Source organism: Delphinapterus leucas, chromosome 19 (assembly GCF_059928025.1).
Source record: "Delphinapterus leucas isolate spDelLeu-1000000601 "Yukka" chromosome 19, BTC_Dleu_Yukka2, whole genome shotgun sequence".
Lineage (NCBI taxonomy): Eukaryota > Metazoa > Chordata > Mammalia > Artiodactyla > Monodontidae > Delphinapterus > Delphinapterus leucas.
In genome coordinates this window covers 30,981,846-31,007,860 of record NC_143147.1, presented here as the reverse complement: position 1 = coordinate 31,007,860, position 26,015 = coordinate 30,981,846, and the positions used below count along the sequence as shown (strand labels likewise).

Genomic DNA, 26,015 nt, shown 5'->3' with positions numbered 1-26,015 from the left:
GCCGAGCTCAGGAGCCCGCCCCTGGCGGCCGGCAGGCCCGGGGAAGCGGCCCCTGCCCTCGATCCCGCTCCCGCACCCGGCCGCGGCGGCGACACGGCGGGGGGCGGGGCTTTTGCCGGAGGGAGCTGTGGAGGGACACACCCACCGGCACACAGGTGGCGGCACCGGGGCGGGGCGCCGGTGGGGGCGGCCAGGTGCAGGTCGAGGGGCTCGCTGGCCGAAGGGACGGCAACCGGGCCCGCGGCGGAGCCTGGGTCCGGGCCAGGCACCCCGGGGGCGTCTGGGGTGCGGCTGCCTTCCAGGGCCGCCTTCTGGCCGCCTGGCGGGCCGGGCCGGCGGGGAGCGCCCCCTCCGGCGCGCGCGCCGTGGTGGGAGGGGCCTGAGGAGGCGGGGCCTGCAGCGGGGCCCCGGCGCGGGCGGAGCCGGCGGCCACCGCCCGCGGGCGAGTTAAAGGAGAAGGCGGAGCGGGAGGCAAAAAGCCTACAGCACCCGGTATTCCCAGGCGGTCTCCCATCCAAGTACTAACCAGGCCCGACCCTGCTTAGCTTCCGAGATCAGACGAGATCGGGCGCGTTCAGGGTGGTATGGCCGTAGACGGGGGCGGGGACGGCGGGCTGCCTCTTGAGGCCCACTTTCGCTGGCGCTTGCGCCTCACCGCCAGCCTGGCGGTCAGCCCGCCCCGGCAGGACCCCGTCGCCCGCCCAGGCAGGGGGAACGGAGGTCTCGGGTACCGGGCGGTGGCGGAGGCGGAGGGTTTGGCCACCCCCTCCCAGCCGAGGGCGGGCGTGACCCAGCGAACCCTTCGGCGCTTGGCGCCCCGCCCAAGATCCGGCCCGTCGCTCACAGGGACGTGGCCCCGGAGGCTTCAGGGCCCGGGGCCCGCGGTCCCTTGGGCATCGCCCCTGCCCGCCCACGCGGCGCTAGGCGCCGCCCAGCCGCAGTCCGGGCCGGCCCTCCTGCCCGACAGCAGCTGGCCCGAAGCCACTGGGAGCCACCATCGTGTCGCCACGGCCCCTCAGCCCCGGCGAGGCCACCCTTGCCCGCACACCACCCGCCGAGCTCAGGAGCCCGCCCCTGGCGGCCGGCAGGCCCGGGGAAGCGGCCCCTGCCCTCGATCCCGCTCCCGCACCCGGCCGCGGCGGCGACACGGCGGGGGGCGGGGCTTTTGCCGGAGGGAGCTGTGGAGGGACACACCCACCGGCACACAGGTGGCGGCACCGGGGCGGGGCGCCGGTGGGGGCGGCCAGGTGCAGGTCGAGGGGCTCGCTGGCCGAAGGGACGGCAACCGGGCCCGCGGCGGAGCCTGGGTCCGGGCCAGGCACCCCGGGGGCGTCTGGGGTGCGGCTGCCTTCCAGGGCCGCCTTCTGGCCGCCTGGCGGGCCGGGCCGGCGGGGAGCGCCCCCTCCGGCGCGCGCGCCGTGGTGGGAGGGGCCTGAGGAGGCGGGGCCTGCAGCGGGGCCCCGGCGCGGGCGGAGCCGGCGGCCACCGCCCGCGGGCGAGTTAAAGGAGAAGGCGGAGCGGGAGGCAAAAAGCCTACAGCACCCGGTATTCCCAGGCGGTCTCCCATCCAAGTACTAACCAGGCCCGACCCTGCTTAGCTTCCGAGATCAGACGAGATCGGGCGCGTTCAGGGTGGTATGGCCGTAGACGGGGGCGGGGACGGCGGGCTGCCTCTTGAGGCCCACTTTCGCTGGCGCTTGCGCCTCACCGCCAGCCTGGCGGTCAGCCCGCCCCGGCAGGACCCCGTCGCCCGCCCAGGCAGGGGGAACGGAGGTCTCGGGTACCGGGCGGTGGCGGAGGCGGAGGGTTTGGCCACCCCCTCCCAGCCGAGGGCGGGCGTGACCCAGCGAACCCTTCGGCGCTTGGCGCCCCGCCCAAGATCCGGCCCGTCGCTCACAGGGACGTGGCCCCGGAGGCTTCAGGGCCCGGGGCCCGCGGTCCCTTGGGCATCGCCCCTGCCCGCCCACGCGGCGCTAGGCGCCGCCCAGCCGCAGTCCGGGCCGGCCCTCCTGCCCGACAGCAGCTGGCCCGAAGCCACTGGGAGCCACCATCGTGTCGCCACGGCCCCTCAGCCCCGGCGAGGCCACCCTTGCCCGCACACCACCCGCCGAGCTCAGGAGCCCGCCCCTGGCGGCCGGCAGGCCCGGGGAAGCGGCCCCTGCCCTCGATCCCGCTCCCGCACCCGGCCGCGGCGGCGACACGGCGGGGGGCGGGGCTTTTGCCGGAGGGAGCTGTGGAGGGACACACCCACCGGCACACAGGTGGCGGCACCGGGGCGGGGCGCCGGTGGGGGCGGCCAGGTGCAGGTCGAGGGGCTCGCTGGCCGAAGGGACGGCAACCGGGCCCGCGGCGGAGCCTGGGTCCGGGCCAGGCACCCCGGGGGCGTCTGGGGTGCGGCTGCCTTCCAGGGCCGCCTTCTGGCCGCCTGGCGGGCCGGGCCGGCGGGGAGCGCCCCCTCCGGCGCGCGCGCCGTGGTGGGAGGGGCCTGAGGAGGCGGGGCCTGCAGCGGGGCCCCGGCGCGGGCGGAGCCGGCGGCCACCGCCCGCGGGCGAGTTAAAGGAGAAGGCGGAGCGGGAGGCAAAAAGCCTACAGCACCCGGTATTCCCAGGCGGTCTCCCATCCAAGTACTAACCAGGCCCGACCCTGCTTAGCTTCCGAGATCAGACGAGATCGGGCGCGTTCAGGGTGGTATGGCCGTAGACGGGGGCGGGGACGGCGGGCTGCCTCTTGAGGCCCACTTTCGCTGGCGCTTGCGCCTCACCGCCAGCCTGGCGGTCAGCCCGCCCCGGCAGGACCCCGTCGCCCGCCCAGGCAGGGGGAACGGAGGTCTCGGGTACCGGGCGGTGGCGGAGGCGGAGGGTTTGGCCACCCCCTCCCAGCCGAGGGCGGGCGTGACCCAGCGAACCCTTCGGCGCTTGGCGCCCCGCCCAAGATCCGGCCCGTCGCTCACAGGGACGTGGCCCCGGAGGCTTCAGGGCCCGGGGCCCGCGGTCCCTTGGGCATCGCCCCTGCCCGCCCACGCGGCGCTAGGCGCCGCCCAGCCGCAGCCCGGGCCGGCCCTCCTGCCCGACAGCAGCTGGCCCGAAGCCACTGGGAGCCACCATCGTGTCGCCACGGCCCCTCAGCCCCGGCGAGGCCACCCTTGCCCGCACACCACCCGCCGAGCTCAGGAGCCCGCCCCTGGCGGCCGGCAGGCCCGGGGAAGCGGCCCCTGCCCTCGATCCCGCTCCCGCACCCGGCCGCGGCGGCGACACGGCGGGGGGCGGGGCTTTTGCCGGAGGGAGCTGTGGAGGGACACACCCACCGGCACACAGGTGGCGGCACCGGGGCGGGGCGCCGGTGGGGGCGGCCAGGTGCAGGTCGAGGGGCTCGCTGGCCGAAGGGACGGCAACCGGGCCCGCGGCGGAGCCTGGGTCCGGGCCAGGCACCCCGGGGGCGTCTGGGGTGCGGCTGCCTTCCAGGGCCGCCTTCTGGCCGCCTGGCGGGCCGGGCCGGCGGGGAGCGCCCCCTCCGGCGCGCGCGCCGTGGTGGGAGGGGCCTGAGGAGGCGGGGCCTGCAGCGGGGCCCCGGCGCGGGCGGAGCCGGCGGCCACCGCCCGCGGGCGAGTTAAAGGAGAAGGCGGAGCGGGAGGCAAAAAGCCTACAGCACCCGGTATTCCCAGGCGGTCTCCCATCCAAGTACTAACCAGGCCCGACCCTGCTTAGCTTCCGAGATCAGACGAGATCGGGCGCGTTCAGGGTGGTATGGCCGTAGACGGGGGCGGGGACGGCGGGCTGCCTCTTGAGGCCCACTTTCGCTGGCGCTTGCGCCTCACCGCCAGCCTGGCGGTCAGCCCGCCCCGGCAGGACCCCGTCGCCCGCCCAGGCAGGGGGAACGGAGGTCTCGGGTACCGGGCGGTGGCGGAGGCGGAGGGTTTGGCCACCCCCTCCCAGCCGAGGGCGGGCGTGAGCCAGCGAACCCTTCGGCGCTTGGCGCCCCGCCCAAGATCCGGCCCGTCGCTCACAGGGACGTGGCCCCGGAGGCTTCAGGGCCCGGGGCCCGCGGTCCCTTGGGCATCGCCCCTGCCCGCCCACGCGGCGCTAGGCGCCGCCCAGCCGCAGCCCGGGCCGGCCCTCCTGCCCGACAGCAGCTGGCCCGAAGCCACTGGGAGCCACCATCGTGTCGCCACGGCCCCTCAGCCCCGGCGAGGCCACCCTTGCCCGCACACCACCCGCCGAGCTCAGGAGCCCGCCCCTGGCGGCCGGCAGGCCCGGGGAAGCGGCCCCTGCCCTCGATCCCGCTCCCGCACCCGGCCGCGGCGGCGACACGGCGGGGGGCGGGGCTTTTGCCGGAGGGAGCTGTGGAGGGACACACCCACCGGCACACAGGTGGCGGCACCGGGGCGGGGCGCCGGTGGGGGCGGCCAGGTGCAGGTCGAGGGGCTCGCTGGCCGAAGGGACGGCAACCGGGCCCGCGGCGGAGCCTGGGTCCGGGCCAGGCACCCCGGGGGCGTCTGGGGTGCGGCTGCCTTCCAGGGCCGCCTTCTGGCCGCCTGGCGGGCCGGGCCGGCGGGGAGCGCCCCCTCCGGCGCGCGCGCCGTGGTGGGAGGGGCCTGAGGAGGCGGGGCCTGCAGCGGGGCCCCGGCGCGGGCGGAGCCGGCGGCCACCGCCCGCGGGCGAGTTAAAGGAGAAGGCGGAGCGGGAGGCAAAAAGCCTACAGCACCCGGTATTCCCAGGCGGTCTCCCATCCAAGTACTAACCAGGCCCGACCCTGCTTAGCTTCCGAGATCAGACGAGATCGGGCGCGTTCAGGGTGGTATGGCCGTAGACGGGGGCGGGGACGGCGGGCTGCCTCTTGAGGCCCACTTTCGCTGGCGCTTGCGCCTCACCGCCAGCCTGGCGGTCAGCCCGCCCCGGCAGGACCCCGTCGCCCGCCCAGGCAGGGGGAACGGAGGTCTCGGGTACCGGGCGGTGGCGGAGGCGGAGGGTTTGGCCACCCCCTCCCAGCCGAGGGCGGGCGTGACCCAGCGAACCCTTCGGCGCTTGGCGCCCCGCCCAAGATCCGGCCCGTCGCTCACAGGGACGTGGCCCCGGAGGCTTCAGGGCCCGGGGCCCGCGGTCCCTTGGGCATCGCCCCTGCCCGCCCACGCGGCGCTAGGCGCCGCCCAGCCGCAGCCCGGGCCGGCCCTCCTGCCCGACAGCAGCTGGCCCGAAGCCACTGGGAGCCACCATCGTGTCGCCACGGCCCCTCAGCCCCGGCGAGGCCACCCTTGCCCGCACACCACCCGCCGAGCTCAGGAGCCCGCCCCTGGCGGCCGGCAGGCCCGGGGAAGCGGCCCCTGCCCTCGATCCCGCTCCCGCACCCGGCCGCGGCGGCGACACGGCGGGGGGCGGGGCTTTTGCCGGAGGGAGCTGTGGAGGGACACACCCACCGGCACACAGGTGGCGGCACCGGGGCGGGGCGCCGGTGGGGGCGGCCAGGTGCAGGTCGAGGGGCTCGCTGGCCGAAGGGACGGCAACCGGGCCCGCGGCGGAGCCTGGGTCCGGGCCAGGCACCCCGGGGGCGTCTGGGGTGCGGCTGCCTTCCAGGGCCGCCTTCTGGCCGCCTGGCGGGCCGGGCCGGCGGGGAGCGCCCCCTCCGGCGCGCGCGCCGTGGTGGGAGGGGCCTGAGGAGGCGGGGCCTGCAGCGGGGCCCCGGCGCGGGCGGAGCCGGCGGCCACCGCCCGCGGGCGAGTTAAAGGAGAAGGCGGAGCGGGAGGCAAAAAGCCTACAGCACCCGGTATTCCCAGGCGGTCTCCCATCCAAGTACTAACCAGGCCCGACCCTGCTTAGCTTCCGAGATCAGACGAGATCGGGCGCGTTCAGGGTGGTATGGCCGTAGACGGGGGCGGGGACGGCGGGCTGCCTCTTGAGGCCCACTTTCGCTGGCGCTTGCGCCTCACCGCCAGCCTGGCGGTCAGCCCGCCCCGGCAGGACCCCGTCGCCCGCCCAGGCAGGGGGAACGGAGGTCTCGGGTACCGGGCGGTGGCGGAGGCGGAGGGTTTGGCCACCCCCTCCCAGCCGAGGGCGGGCGTGACCCAGCGAACCCTTCGGCGCTTGGCGCCCCGCCCAAGATCCGGCCCGTCGCTCACAGGGACGTGGCCCCGGAGGCTTCAGGGCCCGGGGCCCGCGGTCCCTTGGGCATCGCCCCTGCCCGCCCACGCGGCGCTAGGCGCCGCCCAGCCGCAGTCCGGGCCGGCCCTCCTGCCCGACAGCAGCTGGCCCGAAGCCACTGGGAGCCACCATCGTGTCGCCACGGCCCCTCAGCCCCGGCGAGGCCACCCTTGCCCGCACACCACCCGCCGAGCTCAGGAGCCCGCCCCTGGCGGCCGGCAGGCCCGGGGAAGCGGCCCCTGCCCTCGATCCCGCTCCCGCACCCGGCCGCGGCGGCGACACGGCGGGGGGCGGGGCTTTTGCCGGAGGGAGCTGTGGAGGGACACACCCACCGGCACACAGGTGGCGGCACCGGGGCGGGGCGCCGGTGGGGGCGGCCAGGTGCAGGTCGAGGGGCTCGCTGGCCGAAGGGACGGCAACCGGGCCCGCGGCGGAGCCTGGGTCCGGGCCAGGCACCCCGGGGGCGTCTGGGGTGCGGCTGCCTTCCAGGGCCGCCTTCTGGCCGCCTGGCGGGCCGGGCCGGCGGGGAGCGCCCCCTCCGGCGCGCGCGCCGTGGTGGGAGGGGCCTGAGGAGGCGGGGCCTGCAGCGGGGCCCCGGCGCGGGCGGAGCCGGCGGCCACCGCCCGCGGGCGAGTTAAAGGAGAAGGCGGAGCGGGAGGCAAAAAGCCTACAGCACCCGGTATTCCCAGGCGGTCTCCCATCCAAGTACTAACCAGGCCCGACCCTGCTTAGCTTCCGAGATCAGACGAGATCGGGCGCGTTCAGGGTGGTATGGCCGTAGACGGGGGCGGGGACGGCGGGCTGCCTCTTGAGGCCCACTTTCGCTGGCGCTTGCGCCTCACCGCCAGCCTGGCGGTCAGCCCGCCCCGGCAGGACCCCGTCGCCCGCCCAGGCAGGGGGAACGGAGGTCTCGGGTACCGGGCGGTGGCGGAGGCGGAGGGTTTGGCCACCCCCTCCCAGCCGAGGGCGGGCGTGAGCCAGCGAACCCTTCGGCGCTTGGCGCCCCGCCCAAGATCCGGCCCGTCGCTCACAGGGACGTGGCCCCGGAGGCTTCAGGGCCCGGGGCCCGCGGTCCCTTGGGCATCGCCCCTGCCCGCCCACGCGGCGCTAGGCGCCGCCCAGCCGCAGCCCGGGCCGGCCCTCCTGCCCGACAGCAGCTGGCCCGAAGCCACTGGGAGCCACCATCGTGTCGCCACGGCCCCTCAGCCCCGGCGAGGCCACCCTTGCCCGCACACCACCCGCCGAGCTCAGGAGCCCGCCCCTGGCGGCCGGCAGGCCCGGGGAAGCGGCCCCTGCCCTCGATCCCGCTCCCGCACCCGGCCGCGGCGGCGACACGGCGGGGGGCGGGGCTTTTGCCGGAGGGAGCTGTGGAGGGACACACCCACCGGCACACAGGTGGCGGCACCGGGGCGGGGCGCCGGTGGGGGCGGCCAGGTGCAGGTCGAGGGGCTCGCTGGCCGAAGGGACGGCAACCGGGCCCGCGGCGGAGCCTGGGTCCGGGCCAGGCACCCCGGGGGCGTCTGGGGTGCGGCTGCCTTCCAGGGCCGCCTTCTGGCCGCCTGGCGGGCCGGGCCGGCGGGGAGCGCCCCCTCCGGCGCGCGCGCCGTGGTGGGAGGGGCCTGAGGAGGCGGGGCCTGCAGCGGGGCCCCGGCGCGGGCGGAGCCGGCGGCCACCGCCCGCGGGCGAGTTAAAGGAGAAGGCGGAGCGGGAGGCAAAAAGCCTACAGCACCCGGTATTCCCAGGCGGTCTCCCATCCAAGTACTAACCAGGCCCGACCCTGCTTAGCTTCCGAGATCAGACGAGATCGGGCGCGTTCAGGGTGGTATGGCCGTAGACGGGGGCGGGGACGGCGGGCTGCCTCTTGAGGCCCACTTTCGCTGGCGCTTGCGCCTCACCGCCAGCCTGGCGGTCAGCCCGCCCCGGCAGGACCCCGTCGCCCGCCCAGGCAGGGGGAACGGAGGTCTCGGGTACCGGGCGGTGGCGGAGGCGGAGGGTTTGGCCACCCCCTCCCAGCCGAGGGCGGGCGTGACCCAGCGAACCCTTCGGCGCTTGGCGCCCCGCCCAAGATCCGGCCCGTCGCTCACAGGGACGTGGCCCCGGAGGCTTCAGGGCCCGGGGCCCGCGGTCCCTTGGGCATCGCCCCTGCCCGCCCACGCGGCGCTAGGCGCCGCCCAGCCGCAGTCCGGGCCGGCCCTCCTGCCCGACAGCAGCTGGCCCGAAGCCACTGGGAGCCACCATCGTGTCGCCACGGCCCCTCAGCCCCGGCGAGGCCACCCTTGCCCGCACACCACCCGCCGAGCTCAGGAGCCCGCCCCTGGCGGCCGGCAGGCCCGGGGAAGCGGCCCCTGCCCTCGATCCCGCTCCCGCACCCGGCCGCGGCGGCGACACGGCGGGGGGCGGGGCTTTTGCCGGAGGGAGCTGTGGAGGGACACACCCACCGGCACACAGGTGGCGGCACCGGGGCGGGGCGCCGGTGGGGGCGGCCAGGTGCAGGTCGAGGGGCTCGCTGGCCGAAGGGACGGCAACCGGGCCCGCGGCGGAGCCTGGGTCCGGGCCAGGCACCCCGGGGGCGTCTGGGGTGCGGCTGCCTTCCAGGGCCGCCTTCTGGCCGCCTGGCGGGCCGGGCCGGCGGGGAGCGCCCCCTCCGGCGCGCGCGCCGTGGTGGGAGGGGCCTGAGGAGGCGGGGCCTGCAGCGGGGCCCCGGCGCGGGCGGAGCCGGCGGCCACCGCCCGCGGGCGAGTTAAAGGAGAAGGCGGAGCGGGAGGCAAAAAGCCTACAGCACCCGGTATTCCCAGGCGGTCTCCCATCCAAGTACTAACCAGGCCCGACCCTGCTTAGCTTCCGAGATCAGACGAGATCGGGCGCGTTCAGGGTGGTATGGCCGTAGACGGGGGCGGGGACGGCGGGCTGCCTCTTGAGGCCCACTTTCGCTGGCGCTTGCGCCTCACCGCCAGCCTGGCGGTCAGCCCGCCCCGGCAGGACCCCGTCGCCCGCCCAGGCAGGGGGAACGGAGGTCTCGGGTACCGGGCGGTGGCGGAGGCGGAGGGTTTGGCCACCCCCTCCCAGCCGAGGGCGGGCGTGACCCAGCGAACCCTTCGGCGCTTGGCGCCCCGCCCAAGATCCGGCCCGTCGCTCACAGGGACGTGGCCCCGGAGGCTTCAGGGCCCGGGGCCCGCGGTCCCTTGGGCATCGCCCCTGCCCGCCCACGCGGCGCTAGGCGCCGCCCAGCCGCAGCCCGGGCCGGCCCTCCTGCCCGACAGCAGCTGGCCCGAAGCCACTGGGAGCCACCATCGTGTCGCCACGGCCCCTCAGCCCCGGCGAGGCCACCCTTGCCCGCACACCACCCGCCGAGCTCAGGAGCCCGCCCCTGGCGGCCGGCAGGCCCGGGGAAGCGGCCCCTGCCCTCGATCCCGCTCCCGCACCCGGCCGCGGCGGCGACACGGCGGGGGGCGGGGCTTTTGCCGGAGGGAGCTGTGGAGGGACACACCCACCGGCACACAGGTGGCGGCACCGGGGCGGGGCGCCGGTGGGGGCGGCCAGGTGCAGGTCGAGGGGCTCGCTGGCCGAAGGGACGGCAACCGGGCCCGCGGCGGAGCCTGGGTCCGGGCCAGGCACCCCGGGGGCGTCTGGGGTGCGGCTGCCTTCCAGGGCCGCCTTCTGGCCGCCTGGCGGGCCGGGCCGGCGGGGAGCGCCCCCTCCGGCGCGCGCGCCGTGGTGGGAGGGGCCTGAGGAGGCGGGGCCTGCAGCGGGGCCCCGGCGCGGGCGGAGCCGGCGGCCACCGCCCGCGGGCGAGTTAAAGGAGAAGGCGGAGCGGGAGGCAAAAAGCCTACAGCACCCGGTATTCCCAGGCGGTCTCCCATCCAAGTACTAACCAGGCCCGACCCTGCTTAGCTTCCGAGATCAGACGAGATCGGGCGCGTTCAGGGTGGTATGGCCGTAGACGGGGGCGGGGACGGCGGGCTGCCTCTTGAGGCCCACTTTCGCTGGCGCTTGCGCCTCACCGCCAGCCTGGCGGTCAGCCCGCCCCGGCAGGACCCCGTCGCCCGCCCAGGCAGGGGGAACGGAGGTCTCGGGTACCGGGCGGTGGCGGAGGCGGAGGGTTTGGCCACCCCCTCCCAGCCGAGGGCGGGCGTGAGCCAGCGAACCCTTCGGCGCTTGGCGCCCCGCCCAAGATCCGGCCCGTCGCTCACAGGGACGTGGCCCCGGAGGCTTCAGGGCCCGGGGCCCGCGGTCCCTTGGGCATCGCCCCTGCCCGCCCACGCGGCGCTAGGCGCCGCCCAGCCGCAGTCCGGGCCGGCCCTCCTGCCCGACAGCAGCTGGCCCGAAGCCACTGGGAGCCACCATCGTGTCGCCACGGCCCCTCAGCCCCGGCGAGGCCACCCTTGCCCGCACACCACCCGCCGAGCTCAGGAGCCCGCCCCTGGCGGCCGGCAGGCCCGGGGAAGCGGCCCCTGCCCTCGATCCCGCTCCCGCACCCGGCCGCGGCGGCGACACGGCGGGGGGCGGGGCTTTTGCCGGAGGGAGCTGTGGAGGGACACACCCACCGGCACACAGGTGGCGGCACCGGGGCGGGGCGCCGGTGGGGGCGGCCAGGTGCAGGTCGAGGGGCTCGCTGGCCGAAGGGACGGCAACCGGGCCCGCGGCGGAGCCTGGGTCCGGGCCAGGCACCCCGGGGGCGTCTGGGGTGCGGCTGCCTTCCAGGGCCGCCTTCTGGCCGCCTGGCGGGCCGGGCCGGCGGGGAGCGCCCCCTCCGGCGCGCGCGCCGTGGTGGGAGGGGCCTGAGGAGGCGGGGCCTGCAGCGGGGCCCCGGCGCGGGCGGAGCCGGCGGCCACCGCCCGCGGGCGAGTTAAAGGAGAAGGCGGAGCGGGAGGCAAAAAGCCTACAGCACCCGGTATTCCCAGGCGGTCTCCCATCCAAGTACTAACCAGGCCCGACCCTGCTTAGCTTCCGAGATCAGACGAGATCGGGCGCGTTCAGGGTGGTATGGCCGTAGACGGGGGCGGGGACGGCGGGCTGCCTCTTGAGGCCCACTTTCGCTGGCGCTTGCGCCTCACCGCCAGCCTGGCGGTCAGCCCGCCCCGGCAGGACCCCGTCGCCCGCCCAGGCAGGGGGAACGGAGGTCTCGGGTACCGGGCGGTGGCGGAGGCGGAGGGTTTGGCCACCCCCTCCCAGCCGAGGGCGGGCGTGAGCCAGCGAACCCTTCGGCGCTTGGCGCCCCGCCCAAGATCCGGCCCGTCGCTCACAGGGACGTGGCCCCGGAGGCTTCAGGGCCCGGGGCCCGCGGTCCCTTGGGCATCGCCCCTGCCCGCCCACGCGGCGCTAGGCGCCGCCCAGCCGCAGTCCGGGCCGGCCCTCCTGCCCGACAGCAGCTGGCCCGAAGCCACTGGGAGCCACCATCGTGTCGCCACGGCCCCTCAGCCCCGGCGAGGCCACCCTTGCCCGCACACCACCCGCCGAGCTCAGGAGCCCGCCCCTGGCGGCCGGCAGGCCCGGGGAAGCGGCCCCTGCCCTCGATCCCGCTCCCGCACCCGGCCGCGGCGGCGACACGGCGGGGGGCGGGGCTTTTGCCGGAGGGAGCTGTGGAGGGACACACCCACCGGCACACAGGTGGCGGCACCGGGGCGGGGCGCCGGTGGGGGCGGCCAGGTGCAGGTCGAGGGGCTCGCTGGCCGAAGGGACGGCAACCGGGCCCGCGGCGGAGCCTGGGTCCGGGCCAGGCACCCCGGGGGCGTCTGGGGTGCGGCTGCCTTCCAGGGCCGCCTTCTGGCCGCCTGGCGGGCCGGGCCGGCGGGGAGCGCCCCCTCCGGCGCGCGCGCCGTGGTGGGAGGGGCCTGAGGAGGCGGGGCCTGCAGCGGGGCCCCGGCGCGGGCGGAGCCGGCGGCCACCGCCCGCGGGCGAGTTAAAGGAGAAGGCGGAGCGGGAGGCAAAAAGCCTACAGCACCCGGTATTCCCAGGCGGTCTCCCATCCAAGTACTAACCAGGCCCGACCCTGCTTAGCTTCCGAGATCAGACGAGATCGGGCGCGTTCAGGGTGGTATGGCCGTAGACGGGGGCGGGGACGGCGGGCTGCCTCTTGAGGCCCACTTTCGCTGGCGCTTGCGCCTCACCGCCAGCCTGGCGGTCAGCCCGCCCCGGCAGGACCCCGTCGCCCGCCCAGGCAGGGGGAACGGAGGTCTCGGGTACCGGGCGGTGGCGGAGGCGGAGGGTTTGGCCACCCCCTCCCAGCCGAGGGCGGGCGTGAGCCAGCGAACCCTTCGGCGCTTGGCGCCCCGCCCAAGATCCGGCCCGTCGCTCACAGGGACGTGGCCCCGGAGGCTTCAGGGCCCGGGGCCCGCGGTCCCTTGGGCATCGCCCCTGCCCGCCCACGCGGCGCTAGGCGCCGCCCAGCCGCAGCCCGGGCCGGCCCTCCTGCCCGACAGCAGCTGGCCCGAAGCCACTGGGAGCCACCATCGTGTCGCCACGGCCCCTCAGCCCCGGCGAGGCCACCCTTGCCCGCACACCACCCGCCGAGCTCAGGAGCCCGCCCCTGGCGGCCGGCAGGCCCGGGGAAGCGGCCCCTGCCCTCGATCCCGCTCCCGCACCCGGCCGCGGCGGCGACACGGCGGGGGGCGGGGCTTTTGCCGGAGGGAGCTGTGGAGGGACACACCCACCGGCACACAGGTGGCGGCACCGGGGCGGGGCGCCGGTGGGGGCGGCCAGGTGCAGGTCGAGGGGCTCGCTGGCCGAAGGGACGGCAACCGGGCCCGCGGCGGAGCCTGGGTCCGGGCCAGGCACCCCGGGGGCGTCTGGGGTGCGGCTGCCTTCCAGGGCCGCCTTCTGGCCGCCTGGCGGGCCGGGCCGGCGGGGAGCGCCCCCTCCGGCGCGCGCGCCGTGGTGGGAGGGGCCTGAGGAGGCGGGGCCTGCAGCGGGGCCCCGGCGCGGGCGGAGCCGGCGGCCACCGCCCGCGGGCGAGTTAAAGGAGAAGGCGGAGCGGGAGGCAAAAAGCCTACAGCACCCGGTATTCCCAGGCGGTCTCCCATCCAAGTACTAACCAGGCCCGACCCTGCTTAGCTTCCGAGATCAGACGAGATCGGGCGCGTTCAGGGTGGTATGGCCGTAGACGGGGGCGGGGACGGCGGGCTGCCTCTTGAGGCCCACTTTCGCTGGCGCTTGCGCCTCACCGCCAGCCTGGCGGTCAGCCCGCCCCGGCAGGACCCCGTCGCCCGCCCAGGCAGGGGGAACGGAGGTCTCGGGTACCGGGCGGTGGCGGAGGCGGAGGGTTTGGCCACCCCCTCCCAGCCGAGGGCGGGCGTGAGCCAGCGAACCCTTCGGCGCTTGGCGCCCCGCCCAAGATCCGGCCCGTCGCTCACAGGGACGTGGCCCCGGAGGCTTCAGGGCCCGGGGCCCGCGGTCCCTTGGGCATCGCCCCTGCCCGCCCACGCGGCGCTAGGCGCCGCCCAGCCGCAGCCCGGGCCGGCCCTCCTGCCCGACAGCAGCTGGCCCGAAGCCACTGGGAGCCACCATCGTGTCGCCACGGCCCCTCAGCCCCGGCGAGGCCACCCTTGCCCGCACACCACCCGCCGAGCTCAGGAGCCCGCCCCTGGCGGCCGGCAGGCCCGGGGAAGCGGCCCCTGCCCTCGATCCCGCTCCCGCACCCGGCCGCGGCGGCGACACGGCGGGGGGCGGGGCTTTTGCCGGAGGGAGCTGTGGAGGGACACACCCACCGGCACACAGGTGGCGGCACCGGGGCGGGGCGCCGGTGGGGGCGGCCAGGTGCAGGTCGAGGGGCTCGCTGGCCGAAGGGACGGCAACCGGGCCCGCGGCGGAGCCTGGGTCCGGGCCAGGCACCCCGGGGGCGTCTGGGGTGCGGCTGCCTTCCAGGGCCGCCTTCTGGCCGCCTGGCGGGCCGGGCCGGCGGGGAGCGCCCCCTCCGGCGCGCGCGCCGTGGTGGGAGGGGCCTGAGGAGGCGGGGCCTGCAGCGGGGCCCCGGCGCGGGCGGAGCCGGCGGCCACCGCCCGCGGGCGAGTTAAAGGAGAAGGCGGAGCGGGAGGCAAAAAGCCTACAGCACCCGGTATTCCCAGGCGGTCTCCCATCCAAGTACTAACCAGGCCCGACCCTGCTTAGCTTCCGAGATCAGACGAGATCGGGCGCGTTCAGGGTGGTATGGCCGTAGACGGGGGCGGGGACGGCGGGCTGCCTCTTGAGGCCCACTTTCGCTGGCGCTTGCGCCTCACCGCCAGCCTGGCGGTCAGCCCGCCCCGGCAGGACCCCGTCGCCCGCCCAGGCAGGGGGAACGGAGGTCTCGGGTACCGGGCGGTGGCGGAGGCGGAGGGTTTGGCCACCCCCTCCCAGCCGAGGGCGGGCGTGAGCCAGCGAACCCTTCGGCGCTTGGCGCCCCGCCCAAGATCCGGCCCGTCGCTCACAGGGACGTGGCCCCGGAGGCTTCAGGGCCCGGGGCCCGCGGTCCCTTGGGCATCGCCCCTGCCCGCCCACGCGGCGCTAGGCGCCGCCCAGCCGCAGCCCGGGCCGGCCCTCCTGCCCGACAGCAGCTGGCCCGAAGCCACTGGGAGCCACCATCGTGTCGCCACGGCCCCTCAGCCCCGGCGAGGCCACCCTTGCCCGCACACCACCCGCCGAGCTCAGGAGCCCGCCCCTGGCGGCCGGCAGGCCCGGGGAAGCGGCCCCTGCCCTCGATCCCGCTCCCGCACCCGGCCGCGGCGGCGACACGGCGGGGGGCGGGGCTTTTGCCGGAGGGAGCTGTGGAGGGACACACCCACCGGCACACAGGTGGCGGCACCGGGGCGGGGCGCCGGTGGGGGCGGCCAGGTGCAGGTCGAGGGGCTCGCTGGCCGAAGGGACGGCAACCGGGCCCGCGGCGGAGCCTGGGTCCGGGCCAGGCACCCCGGGGGCGTCTGGGGTGCGGCTGCCTTCCAGGGCCGCCTTCTGGCCGCCTGGCGGGCCGGGCCGGCGGGGAGCGCCCCCTCCGGCGCGCGCGCCGTGGTGGGAGGGGCCTGAGGAGGCGGGGCCTGCAGCGGGGCCCCGGCGCGGGCGGAGCCGGCGGCCACCGCCCGCGGGCGAGTTAAAGGAGAAGGCGGAGCGGGAGGCAAAAAGCCTACAGCACCCGGTATTCCCAGGCGGTCTCCCATCCAAGTACTAACCAGGCCCGACCCTGCTTAGCTTCCGAGATCAGACGAGATCGGGCGCGTTCAGGGTGGTATGGCCGTAGACGGGGGCGGGGACGGCGGGCTGCCTCTTGAGGCCCACTTTCGCTGGCGCTTGCGCCTCACCGCCAGCCTGGCGGTCAGCCCGCCCCGGCAGGACCCCGTCGCCCGCCCAGGCAGGGGGAACGGAGGTCTCGGGTACCGGGCGGTGGCGGAGGCGGAGGGTTTGGCCACCCCCTCCCAGCCGAGGGCGGGCGTGAGCCAGCGAACCCTTCGGCGCTTGGCGCCCCGCCCAAGATCCGGCCCGTCGCTCACAGGGACGTGGCCCCGGAGGCTTCAGGGCCCGGGGCCCGCGGTCCCTTGGGCATCGCCCCTGCCCGCCCACGCGGCGCTAGGCGCCGCCCAGCCGCAGCCCGGGCCGGCCCTCCTGCCCGACAGCAGCTGGCCCGAAGCCACTGGGAGCCACCATCGTGTCGCCACGGCCCCTCAGCCCCGGCGAGGCCACCCTTGCCCGCACACCACCCGCCGAGCTCAGGAGCCCGCCCCTGGCGGCCGGCAGGCCCGGGGAAGCGGCCCCTGCCCTCGATCCCGCTCCCGCACCCGGCCGCGGCGGCGACACGGCGGGGGGCGGGGCTTTTGCCGGAGGGAGCTGTGGAGGGACACACCCACCGGCACACAGGTGGCGGCACCGGGGCGGGGCGCCGGTGGGGGCGGCCAGGTGCAGGTCGAGGGGCTCGCTGGCCGAAGGGACGGCAACCGGGCCCGCGGCGGAGCCTGGGTCCGGGCCAGGCACCCCGGGGGCGTCTGGGGTGCGGCTGCCTTCCAGGGCCGCCTTCTGGCCGCCTGGCGGGCCGGGCCGGCGGGGAGCGCCCCCTCCGGCGCGCGCGCCGTGGTGGGAGGGGCCTGAGGAGGCGGGGCCTGCAGCGGGGCCCCGGCGCGGGCGGAGCCGGCGGCCACCGCCCGCGGGCGAGTTAAAGGAGAAGGCGGAGCGGGAGGCAAAAAGCCTACAGCACCCGGTATTCCCAGGCGGTCTCCCATCCAAGTACTAACCAGGCCCGACCCTGCTTAGCTTCCGAGATCAGACGAGATCGGGCGCGTTCAGGGTGGTATGGCCGTAGACGGGGGCGGGGACGGCGGGCTGCCTCTTGAGGCCCACTTTCGCTGGCGCTTGCGCCTCACCGCCAGCCTGGCGGTCAGCCCGCCCCGGCAGGACCCCGTCGCCCGCCCAGGCAGGGGGAACGGAGGTCTCGGGTACCGGGCGGTGGCGGAGGCGGAGGGTTTGGCCACCCCCTCCCAGCCGAGGGCGGGCGTGAGCCAGCGAACCCTTCGGCGCTTGGCGCCCCGCCCAAGATCCGGCCCGTCGCTCACAGGGACGTGGCCCCGGAGGCTTCAGGGCCCGGGGCCCGCGGTCCCTTGGGCATCGCCCCTGCCCGCCCACGCGGCGCTAGGCGCCGCCCAGCCGCAGCCCGGGCCGGCCCTCCTGCCCGACAGCAGCTGGCCCGAAGCCACTGGGAGCCACCATCGTGTCGCCACGGCCCCTCAGCCCCGGCGAGGCCACCCTTGCCCGCACACCACCCGCCGAGCTCAGGAGCCCGCCCCTGGCGGCCGGCAGGCCCGGGGAAGCGGCCCCTGCCCTCGATCCCGCTCCCGCACCCGGCCGCGGCGGCGACACGGCGGGGGGCGGGGCTTTTGCCGGAGGGAGCTGTGGAGGGACACACCCACCGGCACACAGGTGGCGGCACCGGGGCGGGGCGCCGGTGGGGGCGGCCAGGTGCAGGTCGAGGGGCTCGCTGGCCGAAGGGACGGCAACCGGGCCCGCGGCGGAGCCTGGGTCCGGGCCAGGCACCCCGGGGGCGTCTGGGGTGCGGCTGCCTTCCAGGGCCGCCTTCTGGCCGCCTGGCGGGCCGGGCCGGCGGGGAGCGCCCCCTCCGGCGCGCGCGCCGTGGTGGGAGGGGCCTGAGGAGGCGGGGCCTGCAGCGGGGCCCCGGCGCGGGCGGAGCCGGCGGCCACCGCCCGCGGGCGAGTTAAAGGAGAAGGCGGAGCGGGAGGCAAAAAGCCTACAGCACCCGGTATTCCCAGGCGGTCTCCCATCCAAGTACTAACCAGGCCCGACCCTGCTTAGCTTCCGAGATCAGACGAGATCGGGCGCGTTCAGGGTGGTATGGCCGTAGACGGCGGCGGGGACGGCGGGCTGCCTCTTGAGGCCCACTTTCGCTGGCGCTTGCGCCTCACCGCCAGCCTGGCGGTCAGCCCGCCCCGGCAGGACCCCGTCGCCCGCCCAGGCAGGGGGAACGGAGGTCTCGGGTACCGGGCGGTGGCGGAGGCGGAGGGTTTGGCCACCCCCTCCCAGCCGAGGGCGGGCGTGAGCCAGCGAACCCTTCGGCGCTTGGCGCCCCGCCCAAGATCCGGCCCGTCGCTCACAGGGACGTGGCCCCGGAGGCTTCAGGGCCCGGGGCCCGCGGTCCCTTGGGCATCGCCCCTGCCCGCCCACGCGGCGCTAGGCGCCGCCCAGCCGCAGCCCGGGCCGGCCCTCCTGCCCGACAGCAGCTGGCCCGAAGCCACTGGGAGCCACCATCGTGTCGCCACGGCCCCTCAGCCCCGGCGAGGCCACCCTTGCCCGCACACCACCCGCCGAGCTCAGGAGCCCGCCCCTGGCGGCCGGCAGGCCCGGGGAAGCGGCCCCTGCCCTCGAACCCGCTCCCGCACCCGGCCGCGGCGGCGACACGGCGGGGGGCGGGGCTTTTGCCGGAGGGAGCTGTGGAGGGACACACCCACCGGCACACAGGTGGCGGCACCGGGGCGGGGCGCCGGTGGGGGCGGCCAGGTGCAGGTCGAGGGGCTCGCTGGCCGAAGGGACGGCAACCGGGCCCGCGGCGGAGCCTGGGTCCGGGCCAGGCACCCCGGGGGCGTCTGGGGTGCGGCTGCCTTCCAGGGCCGCCTTCTGGCCGCCTGGCGGGCCGGGCCGGCGGGGAGCGCCCCCTCCGGCGCGCGCGCCGTGGTGGGAGGGGCCTGAGGAGGCGGGGCCTGCAGCGGGGCCCCGGCGCGGGCGGAGCCGGCGGCCACCGCCCGCGGGCGAGTTAAAGGAGAAGGCGGAGCGGGAGGCAAAAAGCCTACAGCACCCGGTATTCCCAGGCGGTCTCCCATCCAAGTACTAACCAGGCCCGACCCTGCTTAGCTTCCGAGATCAGACGAGATCGGGCGCGTTCAGGGTGGTATGGCCGTAGACGGGGGCGGGGACGGCGGGCTGCCTCTTGAGGCCCACTTTCGCTGGCGCTTGCGCCTCACCGCCAGCCTGGCGGTCAGCCCGCCCCGGCAGGACCCCGTCGCCCGCCCAGGCAGGGGGAACGGAGGTCTCGGGTACCGGGCGGTGGCGGAGGCGGAGGGTTTGGCCACCCCCTCCCAGCCGAGGGCGGGCGTGAGCCAGCGAACCCTTCGGCGCTTGGCGCCCCGCCCAAGATCCGGCCCGTCGCTCACAGGGACGTGGCCCCGGAGGCTTCAGGGCCCGGGGCCCGCGGTCCCTTGGGCATCGCCCCTGCCCGCCCACGCGGCGCTAGGCGCCGCCCAGCCGCAGCCCGGGCCGGCCCTCCTGCCCGACAGCAGCTGGCCCGAAGCCACTGGGAGCCACCATCGTGTCGCCACGGCCCCTCAGCCCCGGCGAGGCCACCCTTGCCCGCACACCACCCGCCGAGCTCAGGAGCCCGCCCCTGGCGGCCGGCAGGCCCGGGGAAGCGGCCCCTGCCCTCGATCCCGCTCCCGCACCCGGCCGCGGCGGCGACACGGCGGGGGGCGGGGCTTTTGCCGGAGGGAGCTGTGGAGGGACACACCCACCGGCACACAGGTGGCGGCACCGGGGCGGGGCGCCGGTGGGGGCGGCCAGGTGCAGGTCGAGGGGCTCGCTGGCCGAAGGGACGGCAACCGGGCCCGCGGCGGAGCCTGGGTCCGGGCCAGGCACCCCGGGGGCGTCTGGGGTGCGGCTGCCTTCCAGGGCCGCCTTCTGGCCGCCTGGCGGGCCGGGCCGGCGGGGAGCGCCCCCTCCGGCGCGCGCGCCGTGGTGGGAGGGGCCTGAGGAGGCGGGGCCTGCAGCGGGGCCCCGGCGCGGGCGGAGCCGGCGGCCACCGCCCGCGGGCGAGTTAAAGGAGAAGGCGGAGCGGGAGGCAAAAAGCCTACAGCACCCGGTATTCCCAGGCGGTCTCCCATCCAAGTACTAACCAGGCCCGACCCTGCTTAGCTTCCGAGATCAGACGAGATCGGGCGCGTTCAGGGTGGTATGGCCGTAGACGGGGGCGGGGACGGCGGGCTGCCTCTTGAGGCCCACTTTCGCTGGCGCTTGCGCCTCACCGCCAGCCTGGCGGTCAGCCCGCCCCGGCAGGACCCCGTCGCCCGCCCAGGCAGGGGGAACGGAGGTCTCGGGTACCGGGCGGTGGCGGAGGCGGAGGGTTTGGCCACCCCCTCCCAGCCGAGGGCGGGCGTGAGCCAGCGAACCCTTCGGCGCTTGGCGCCCCGCCCAAGATCCGGCCCGTCGCTCACAGGGACGTGGCCCCGGAGGCTTCAGGGCCCGGGGCCCGCGGTCCCTTGGGCATCGCCCCTGCCCGCCCACGCGGCGCTAGGCGCCGCCCAGCCGCAGCCCGGGCCGGCCCTCCTGCCCGACAGCAGCTGGCCCGAAGCCACTGGGAGCCACCATCGTGTCGCCACGGCCCCTCAGCCCCGGCGAGGCCACCCTTGCCCGCACACCACCCGCCGAGCTCAGGAGCCCGCCCCTGGCGGCCGGCAGGCCCGGGGAAGCGGCCCCTGCCCTCGATCCCGCTCCCGCACCCGGCCGCGGCGGGGACACGGCGGGGGGCGGGGCTTTTGCCGGAGGGAGCTGTGGAGGGACACACCCACCGGCACACAGGTGGCGGCACCGGGGCGGGGCGCCGGTGGGGGCGGCCAGGTGCAGGTCGAGGGGCTCGCTGGCCGAAGGGACGGCAACCGGGCCCGCGGCGGAGCCTGGGTCCGGGCCAGGCACCCCGGGGGCGTCTGGGGTGCGGCTGCCTTCCAGGGCCGCCTTCTGGCCGCCTGGCGGGCCGGGCCGGCGGGGAGCGCCCCCTCCGGCGAGCGCCCCGTGGTGGGAGGGGCCTGAGGAGGCGGGGCCTGCAGCGGGGCCCCGGCGCGGGCGGAGCCGGCGGCCACCGCCCGCGGGCGAGTTAAAGGAGAAGGCGGAGCGGGAGGCAAAAAGCCTACAGCACCCGGTATTCCCAGGCGGTCTCCCATCCAAGTACTAACCAGGCCCGACCCTGCTTAGCTTCCGAGATCAGACGAGATCGGGCGCGTTCAGGGTGGTATGGCCGTAGACGGCGGCGGGGACGGCGGGCTGCCTCTTGAGGCCCACTTTCGCTGGCGCTTGCGCCTCACCGCCAGCCTGGCGGTCAGCCCGCCCCGGCAGGACCCCGTCGCCCGCCCAGGCAGGGGGAACGGAGGTCTCGGGTACCGGGCGGTGGCGGAGGCGGAGGGTTTGGCCACCCCCTCCCAGCCGAGGGCGGGCGTGAGCCAGCGAACCCTTCGGCGCTTGGCGCCCCGCCCAAGATCCGGCCCGTCGCTCACAGGGACGTGGCCCCGGAGGCTTCAGGGCCCGGGGCCCGCGGTCCCTTGGGCATCGCCCCTGCCCGCCCACGCGGCGCTAGGCGCCGCCCAGCCGCAGCCCGGGCCGGCCCTCCTGCCCGACAGCAGCTGGCCCGAAGCCACTGGGAGCCACCATCGTGTCGCCACGGCCCCTCAGCCCCGGCGAGGCCACCCTTGCCCGCACACCACCCGCCGAGCTCAGGAGCCCGCCCCTGGCGGCCGGCAGGCCCGGGGAAGCGGCCCCTGCCCTCGAACCCGCTCCCGCACCCGGCCGCGGCGGCGACACGGCGGGGGGCGGGGCTTTTGCCGGAGGGAGCTGTGGAGGGACACACCCACCGGCACACAGGTGGCGGCACCGGGGCGGGGCGCCGGTGGGGGCGGCCAGGTGCAGGTCGAGGGGCTCGCTGGCCGAAGGGACGGCAACCGGGCCCGCGGCGGAGCCTGGGTCCGGGCCAGGCACCCCGGGGGCGTCTGGGGTGCGGCTGCCTTCCAGGGCCGCCTTCTGGCCGCCTGGCGGGCCGGGCCGGCGGGGAGCGCCCCCTCCGGCGCGCGCGCCGTGGTGGGAGGGGCCTGAGGAGGCGGGGCCTGCAGCGGGGCCCCGGCGCGGGCGGAGCCGGCGGCCACCGCCCGCGGGCGAGTTAAAGGAGAAGGCGGAGCGGGAGGCAAAAAGCCTACAGCACCCGGTATTCCCAGGCGGTCTCCCATCCAAGTACTAACCAGGCCCGACCCTGCTTAGCTTCCGAGATCAGACGAGATCGGGCGCGTTCAGGGTGGTATGGCCGTAGACGGGGGCGGGGACGGCGGGCTGCCTCTTGAGGCCCACTTTCGCTGGCGCTTGCGCCTCACCGCCAGCCTGGCGGTCAGCCCGCCCCGGCAGGACCCCGTCGCCCGCCCAGGCAGGGGGAACGGAGGTCTCGGGTACCGGGCGGTGGCGGAGGCGGAGGGTTTGGCCACCCCCTCCCAGCCGAGGGCGGGCGTGAGCCAGCGAACCCTTCGGCGCTTGGCGCCCCGCCCAAGATCCGGCCCGTCGCTCACAGGGACGTGGCCCCGGAGGCTTCAGGGCCCGGGGCCCGCGGTCCCTTGGGCATCGCCCCTGCCCGCCCACGCGGCGCTAGGCGCCGCCCAGCCGCAGCCCGGGCCGGCCCTCCTGCCCGACAGCAGCTGGCCCGAAGCCACTGGGAGCCACCATCGTGTCGCCACGGCCCCTCAGCCCCGGCGAGGCCACCCTTGCCCGCACACCACCCGCCGAGCTCAGGAGCCCGCCCCTGGCGGCCGGCAGGCCCGGGGAAGCGGCCCCTGCCCTCGATCCCGCTCCCGCACCCGGCCGCGGCGGCGACACGGCGGGGGGCGGGGCTTTTGCCGGAGGGAGCTGTGGAGGGACACACCCACCGGCACACAGGTGGCGGCACCGGGGCGGGGCGCCGGTGGGGGCGGCCAGGTGCAGGTCGAGGGGCTCGCTGGCCGAAGGGACGGCAACCGGGCCCGCGGCGGAGCCTGGGTCCGGGCCAGGCACCCCGGGGGCGTCTGGGGTGCGGCTGCCTTCCAGGGCCGCCTTCTGGCCGCCTGGCGGGCCGGGCCGGCGGGGAGCGCCCCCTCCGGCGCGCGCGCCGTGGTGGGAGGGGCCTGAGGAGGCGGGGCCTGCAGCGGGGCCCCGGCGCGGGCGGAGCCGGCGGCCACCGCCCGCGGGCGAGTTAAAGGAGAAGGCGGAGCGGGAGGCAAAAAGCCTACAGCACCCGGTATTCCCAGGCGGTCTCCCATCCAAGTACTAACCAGGCCCGACCCTGCTTAGCTTCCGAGATCAGACGAGATCGGGCGCGTTCAGGGTGGTATGGCCGTAGACGGGGGCGGGGACGGCGGGCTGCCTCTTGAGGCCCACTTTCGCTGGCGCTTGCGCCTCACCGCCAGCCTGGCGGTCAGCCCGCCCCGGCAGGACCCCGTCGCCCGCCCAGGCAGGGGGAACGGAGGTCTCGGGTACCGGGCGGTGGCGGAGGCGGAGGGTTTGGCCACCCCCTCCCAGCCGAGGGCGGGCGTGAGCCAGCGAACCCTTCGGCGCTTGGCGCCCCGCCCAAGATCCGGCCCGTCGCTCACAGGGACGTGGCCCCGGAGGCTTCAGGGCCCGGGGCCCGCGGTCCCTTGGGCATCGCCCCTGCCCGCCCACGCGGCGCTAGGCGCCGCCCAGCCGCAGCCCGGGCCGGCCCTCCTGCCCGACAGCAGCTGGCCCGAAGCCACTGGGAGCCACCATCGTGTCGCCACGGCCCCTCAGCCCCGGCGAGGCCACCCTTGCCCGCACACCACCCGCCGAGCTCAGGAGCCCGCCCCTGGCGGCCGGCAGGCCCGGGGAAGCGGCCCCTGCCCTCGAACCCGCTCCCGCACCCGGCCGCGGCGGCGACACGGCGGGGGGCGGGGCTTTTGCCGGAGGGAGCTGTGGAGGGACACACCCACCGGCACACAGGTGGCGGCACCGGGGCGGGGCGCCGGTGGGGGCGGCCAGGTGCAGGTCGAGGGGCTCGCTGGCCGAAGGGACGGCAACCGGGCCCGCGGCGGAGCCTGGGTCCGGGCCAGGCACCCCGGGGGCGTCTGGGGTGCGGCTGCCTTCCAGGGCCGCCTTCTGGCCGCCTGGCGGGCCGGGCCGGCGGGGAGCGCCCCCTCCGGCGCGCGCGCCGTGGTGGGAGGGGCCTGAGGAGGCGGGGCCTGCAGCGGGGCCCCGGCGCGGGCGGAGCCGGCGGCCACCGCCCGCGGGCGAGTTAAAGGAGAAGGCGGAGCGGGAGGCAAAAAGCCTACAGCACCCGGTATTCCCAGGCGGTCTCCCATCCAAGTACTAACCAGGCCCGACCCTGCTTAGCTTCCGAGATCAGACGAGATCGGGCGCGTTCAGGGTGGTATGGCCGTAGACGGGGGCGGGGACGGCGGGCTGCCTCTTGAGGCCCACTTTCGCTGGCGCTTGCGCCTCACCGCCAGCCTGGCGGTCAGCCCGCCCCGGCAGGACCCCGTCGCCCGCCCAGGCAGGGGGAACGGAGGTCTCGGGTACCGGGCGGTGGCGGAGGCGGAGGGTTTGGCCACCCCCTCCCAGCCGAGGGCGGGCGTGACCCAGCGAACCCTTCGGCGCTTGGCGCCCCGCCCAAGATCCGGCCCGTCGCTCACAGGGACGTGGCCCCGGAGGCTTCAGGGCCCGGGGCCCGCGGTCCCTTGGGCATCGCCCCTGCCCGCCCACGCGGCGCTAGGCGCCGCCCAGCCGCAGCCCGGGCCGGCCCTCCTGCCCGACAGCAGCTGGCCCGAAGCCACTGGGAGCCACCATCGTGTCGCCACGGCCCCTCAGCCCCGGCGAGGCCACCCTTGCCCGCACACCACCCGCCGAGCTCAGGAGCCCGCCCCTGGCGGCCGGCAGGCCCGGGGAAGCGGCCCCTGCCCTCGATCCCGCTCCCGCACCCGGCCGCGGCGGCGACACGGCGGGGGGCGGGGCTTTTGCCGGAGGGAGCTGTGGAGGGACACACCCACCGGCACACAGGTGGCGGCACCGGGGCGGGGCGCCGGTGGGGGCGGCCAGGTGCAGGTCGAGGGGCTCGCTGGCCGAAGGGACGGCAACCGGGCCCGCGGCGGAGCCTGGGTCCGGGCCAGGCACCCCGGGGGCGTCTGGGGTGCGGCTGCCTTCCAGGGCCGCCTTCTGGCCGCCTGGCGGGCCGGGCCGGCGGGGAGCGCCCCCTCCGGCGCGCGCGCCGTGGTGGGAGGGGCCTGAGGAGGCGGGGCCTGCAGCGGGGCCCCGGCGCGGGCGGAGCCGGCGGCCACCGCCCGCGGGCGAGTTAAAGGAGAAGGCGGAGCGGGAGGCAAAAAGCCTACAGCACCCGGTATTCCCAGGCGGTCTCCCATCCAAGTACTAACCAGGCCCGACCCTGCTTAGCTTCCGAGATCAGACGAGATCGGGCGCGTTCAGGGTGGTATGGCCGTAGACGGGGGCGGGGACGGCGGGCTGCCTCTTGAGGCCCACTTTCGCTGGCGCTTGCGCCTCACCGCCAGCCTGGCGGTCAGCCCGCCCCGGCAGGACCCCGTCGCCCGCCCAGGCAGGGGGAACGGAGGTCTCGGGTACCGGGCGGTGGCGGAGGCGGAGGGTTTGGCCACCCCCTCCCAGCCGAGGGCGGGCGTGAGCCAGCGAACCCTTCGGCGCTTGGCGCCCCGCCCAAGATCCGGCCCGTCGCTCACAGGGACGTGGCCCCGGAGGCTTCAGGGCCCGGGGCCCGCGGTCCCTTGGGCATCGCCCCTGCCCGCCCACGCGGCGCTAGGCGCCGCCCAGCCGCAGCCCGGGCCGGCCCTCCTGCCCGACAGCAGCTGGCCCGAAGCCACTGGGAGCCACCATCGTGTCGCCACGGCCCCTCAGCCCCGGCGAGGCCACCCTTGCCCGCACACCACCCGCCGAGCTCAGGAGCCCGCCCCTGGCGGCCGGCAGGCCCGGGGAAGCGGCCCCTGCCCTCGATCCCGCTCCCGCACCCGGCCGCGGCGGCGACACGGCGGGGGGCGGGGCTTTTGCCGGAGGGAGCTGTGGAGGGACACACCCACCGGCACACAGGTGGCGGCACCGGGGCGGGGCGCCGGTGGGGGCGGCCAGGTGCAGGTCGAGGGGCTCGCTGGCCGAAGGGACGGCAACCGGGCCCGCGGCGGAGCCTGGGTCCGGGCCAGGCACCCCGGGGGCGTCTGGGGTGCGGCTGCCTTCCAGGGCCGCCTTCTGGCCGCCTGGCGGGCCGGGCCGGCGGGGAGCGCCCCCTCCGGCGCGCGCGCCGTGGTGGGAGGGGCCTGAGGAGGCGGGGCCTGCAGCGGGGCCCCGGCGCGGGCGGAGCCGGCGGCCACCGCCCGCGGGCGAGTTAAAGGAGAAGGCGGAGCGGGAGGCAAAAAGCCTACAGCACCCGGTATTCCCAGGCGGTCTCCCATCCAAGTACTAACCAGGCCCGACCCTGCTTAGCTTCCGAGATCAGACGAGATCGGGCGCGTTCAGGGTGGTATGGCCGTAGACGGGGGCGGGGACGGCGGGCTGCCTCTTGAGGCCCACTTTCGCTGGCGCTTGCGCCTCACCGCCAGCCTGGCGGTCAGCCCGCCCCGGCAGGACCCCGTCGCCCGCCCAGGCAGGGGGAACGGAGGTCTCGGGTACCGGGCGGTGGCG

The 26,015-nt window shown here is 77.4% G+C and overlaps 25 non-coding genes across 25 annotated transcripts; all 25 read right to left on the bottom strand.

The window, feature by feature from the left end:
* Nucleotides 1–477: 477 nt before the first annotated feature.
* LOC149746425 (5S ribosomal RNA) lies at nt 478–596 on the bottom strand. Its single transcript, XR_016389459.1, has one exon. It is a non-coding gene; the product is annotated as a 5S ribosomal RNA (ribosomal RNA).
* Nucleotides 597–1,530: 934 nt separating this feature from the next.
* LOC149746424 (5S ribosomal RNA) lies at nt 1,531–1,649 on the bottom strand. Its single transcript, XR_016389458.1, has one exon. It is a non-coding gene; the product is annotated as a 5S ribosomal RNA (ribosomal RNA).
* A 934-nt stretch (nt 1,650–2,583) lies between these two features.
* Nucleotides 2,584–2,702, bottom strand: LOC149746423 (5S ribosomal RNA). Its single transcript, XR_016389457.1, has one exon. It is a non-coding gene; the product is annotated as a 5S ribosomal RNA (ribosomal RNA).
* Nucleotides 2,703–3,636: 934 nt separating this feature from the next.
* On the bottom strand, nt 3,637–3,755 carry LOC149746422 (5S ribosomal RNA). Its single transcript, XR_016389456.1, has one exon. It is a non-coding gene; the product is annotated as a 5S ribosomal RNA (ribosomal RNA).
* A 934-nt stretch (nt 3,756–4,689) lies between these two features.
* Nucleotides 4,690–4,808, bottom strand: LOC149746421 (5S ribosomal RNA). Its single transcript, XR_016389455.1, has one exon. It is a non-coding gene; the product is annotated as a 5S ribosomal RNA (ribosomal RNA).
* A 934-nt stretch (nt 4,809–5,742) lies between these two features.
* Nucleotides 5,743–5,861, bottom strand: LOC149746420 (5S ribosomal RNA). The gene has a single exon (XR_016389454.1). It is a non-coding gene; the product is annotated as a 5S ribosomal RNA (ribosomal RNA).
* Nucleotides 5,862–6,795: 934 nt separating this feature from the next.
* On the bottom strand, nt 6,796–6,914 carry LOC149746419 (5S ribosomal RNA). The gene has a single exon (XR_016389453.1). It is a non-coding gene; the product is annotated as a 5S ribosomal RNA (ribosomal RNA).
* A 934-nt stretch (nt 6,915–7,848) lies between these two features.
* On the bottom strand, nt 7,849–7,967 carry LOC149746418 (5S ribosomal RNA). Its single transcript, XR_016389452.1, has one exon. It is a non-coding gene; the product is annotated as a 5S ribosomal RNA (ribosomal RNA).
* A 934-nt stretch (nt 7,968–8,901) lies between these two features.
* On the bottom strand, nt 8,902–9,020 carry LOC149746417 (5S ribosomal RNA). Its single transcript, XR_016389451.1, has one exon. It is a non-coding gene; the product is annotated as a 5S ribosomal RNA (ribosomal RNA).
* Nucleotides 9,021–9,954: 934 nt separating this feature from the next.
* LOC149746416 (5S ribosomal RNA) lies at nt 9,955–10,073 on the bottom strand. The gene has a single exon (XR_016389449.1). It is a non-coding gene; the product is annotated as a 5S ribosomal RNA (ribosomal RNA).
* A 934-nt stretch (nt 10,074–11,007) lies between these two features.
* Nucleotides 11,008–11,126, bottom strand: LOC149746415 (5S ribosomal RNA). The gene has a single exon (XR_016389448.1). It is a non-coding gene; the product is annotated as a 5S ribosomal RNA (ribosomal RNA).
* Nucleotides 11,127–12,060: 934 nt separating this feature from the next.
* Nucleotides 12,061–12,179, bottom strand: LOC149746414 (5S ribosomal RNA). Its single transcript, XR_016389447.1, has one exon. It is a non-coding gene; the product is annotated as a 5S ribosomal RNA (ribosomal RNA).
* Nucleotides 12,180–13,113: 934 nt separating this feature from the next.
* LOC149746413 (5S ribosomal RNA) lies at nt 13,114–13,232 on the bottom strand. Its single transcript, XR_016389446.1, has one exon. It is a non-coding gene; the product is annotated as a 5S ribosomal RNA (ribosomal RNA).
* A 934-nt stretch (nt 13,233–14,166) lies between these two features.
* On the bottom strand, nt 14,167–14,285 carry LOC149746412 (5S ribosomal RNA). The gene has a single exon (XR_016389445.1). It is a non-coding gene; the product is annotated as a 5S ribosomal RNA (ribosomal RNA).
* Nucleotides 14,286–15,219: 934 nt separating this feature from the next.
* LOC149746411 (5S ribosomal RNA) lies at nt 15,220–15,338 on the bottom strand. Its single transcript, XR_016389444.1, has one exon. It is a non-coding gene; the product is annotated as a 5S ribosomal RNA (ribosomal RNA).
* A 934-nt stretch (nt 15,339–16,272) lies between these two features.
* On the bottom strand, nt 16,273–16,391 carry LOC149746410 (5S ribosomal RNA). Its single transcript, XR_016389443.1, has one exon. It is a non-coding gene; the product is annotated as a 5S ribosomal RNA (ribosomal RNA).
* Nucleotides 16,392–17,325: 934 nt separating this feature from the next.
* Nucleotides 17,326–17,444, bottom strand: LOC149746409 (5S ribosomal RNA). Its single transcript, XR_016389442.1, has one exon. It is a non-coding gene; the product is annotated as a 5S ribosomal RNA (ribosomal RNA).
* Nucleotides 17,445–18,378: 934 nt separating this feature from the next.
* Nucleotides 18,379–18,497, bottom strand: LOC149746408 (5S ribosomal RNA). Its single transcript, XR_016389441.1, has one exon. It is a non-coding gene; the product is annotated as a 5S ribosomal RNA (ribosomal RNA).
* Nucleotides 18,498–19,431: 934 nt separating this feature from the next.
* Nucleotides 19,432–19,550, bottom strand: LOC149746407 (5S ribosomal RNA). Its single transcript, XR_016389440.1, has one exon. It is a non-coding gene; the product is annotated as a 5S ribosomal RNA (ribosomal RNA).
* A 934-nt stretch (nt 19,551–20,484) lies between these two features.
* Nucleotides 20,485–20,603, bottom strand: LOC149746406 (5S ribosomal RNA). Its single transcript, XR_016389438.1, has one exon. It is a non-coding gene; the product is annotated as a 5S ribosomal RNA (ribosomal RNA).
* A 934-nt stretch (nt 20,604–21,537) lies between these two features.
* Nucleotides 21,538–21,656, bottom strand: LOC149746405 (5S ribosomal RNA). The gene has a single exon (XR_016389437.1). It is a non-coding gene; the product is annotated as a 5S ribosomal RNA (ribosomal RNA).
* Nucleotides 21,657–22,590: 934 nt separating this feature from the next.
* On the bottom strand, nt 22,591–22,709 carry LOC149746404 (5S ribosomal RNA). Its single transcript, XR_016389436.1, has one exon. It is a non-coding gene; the product is annotated as a 5S ribosomal RNA (ribosomal RNA).
* A 934-nt stretch (nt 22,710–23,643) lies between these two features.
* On the bottom strand, nt 23,644–23,762 carry LOC149746403 (5S ribosomal RNA). Its single transcript, XR_016389435.1, has one exon. It is a non-coding gene; the product is annotated as a 5S ribosomal RNA (ribosomal RNA).
* A 934-nt stretch (nt 23,763–24,696) lies between these two features.
* LOC149746402 (5S ribosomal RNA) lies at nt 24,697–24,815 on the bottom strand. The gene has a single exon (XR_016389434.1). It is a non-coding gene; the product is annotated as a 5S ribosomal RNA (ribosomal RNA).
* A 934-nt stretch (nt 24,816–25,749) lies between these two features.
* LOC149746401 (5S ribosomal RNA) lies at nt 25,750–25,868 on the bottom strand. The gene has a single exon (XR_016389433.1). It is a non-coding gene; the product is annotated as a 5S ribosomal RNA (ribosomal RNA).
* Nucleotides 25,869–26,015: the final 147 nt, after the last annotated feature.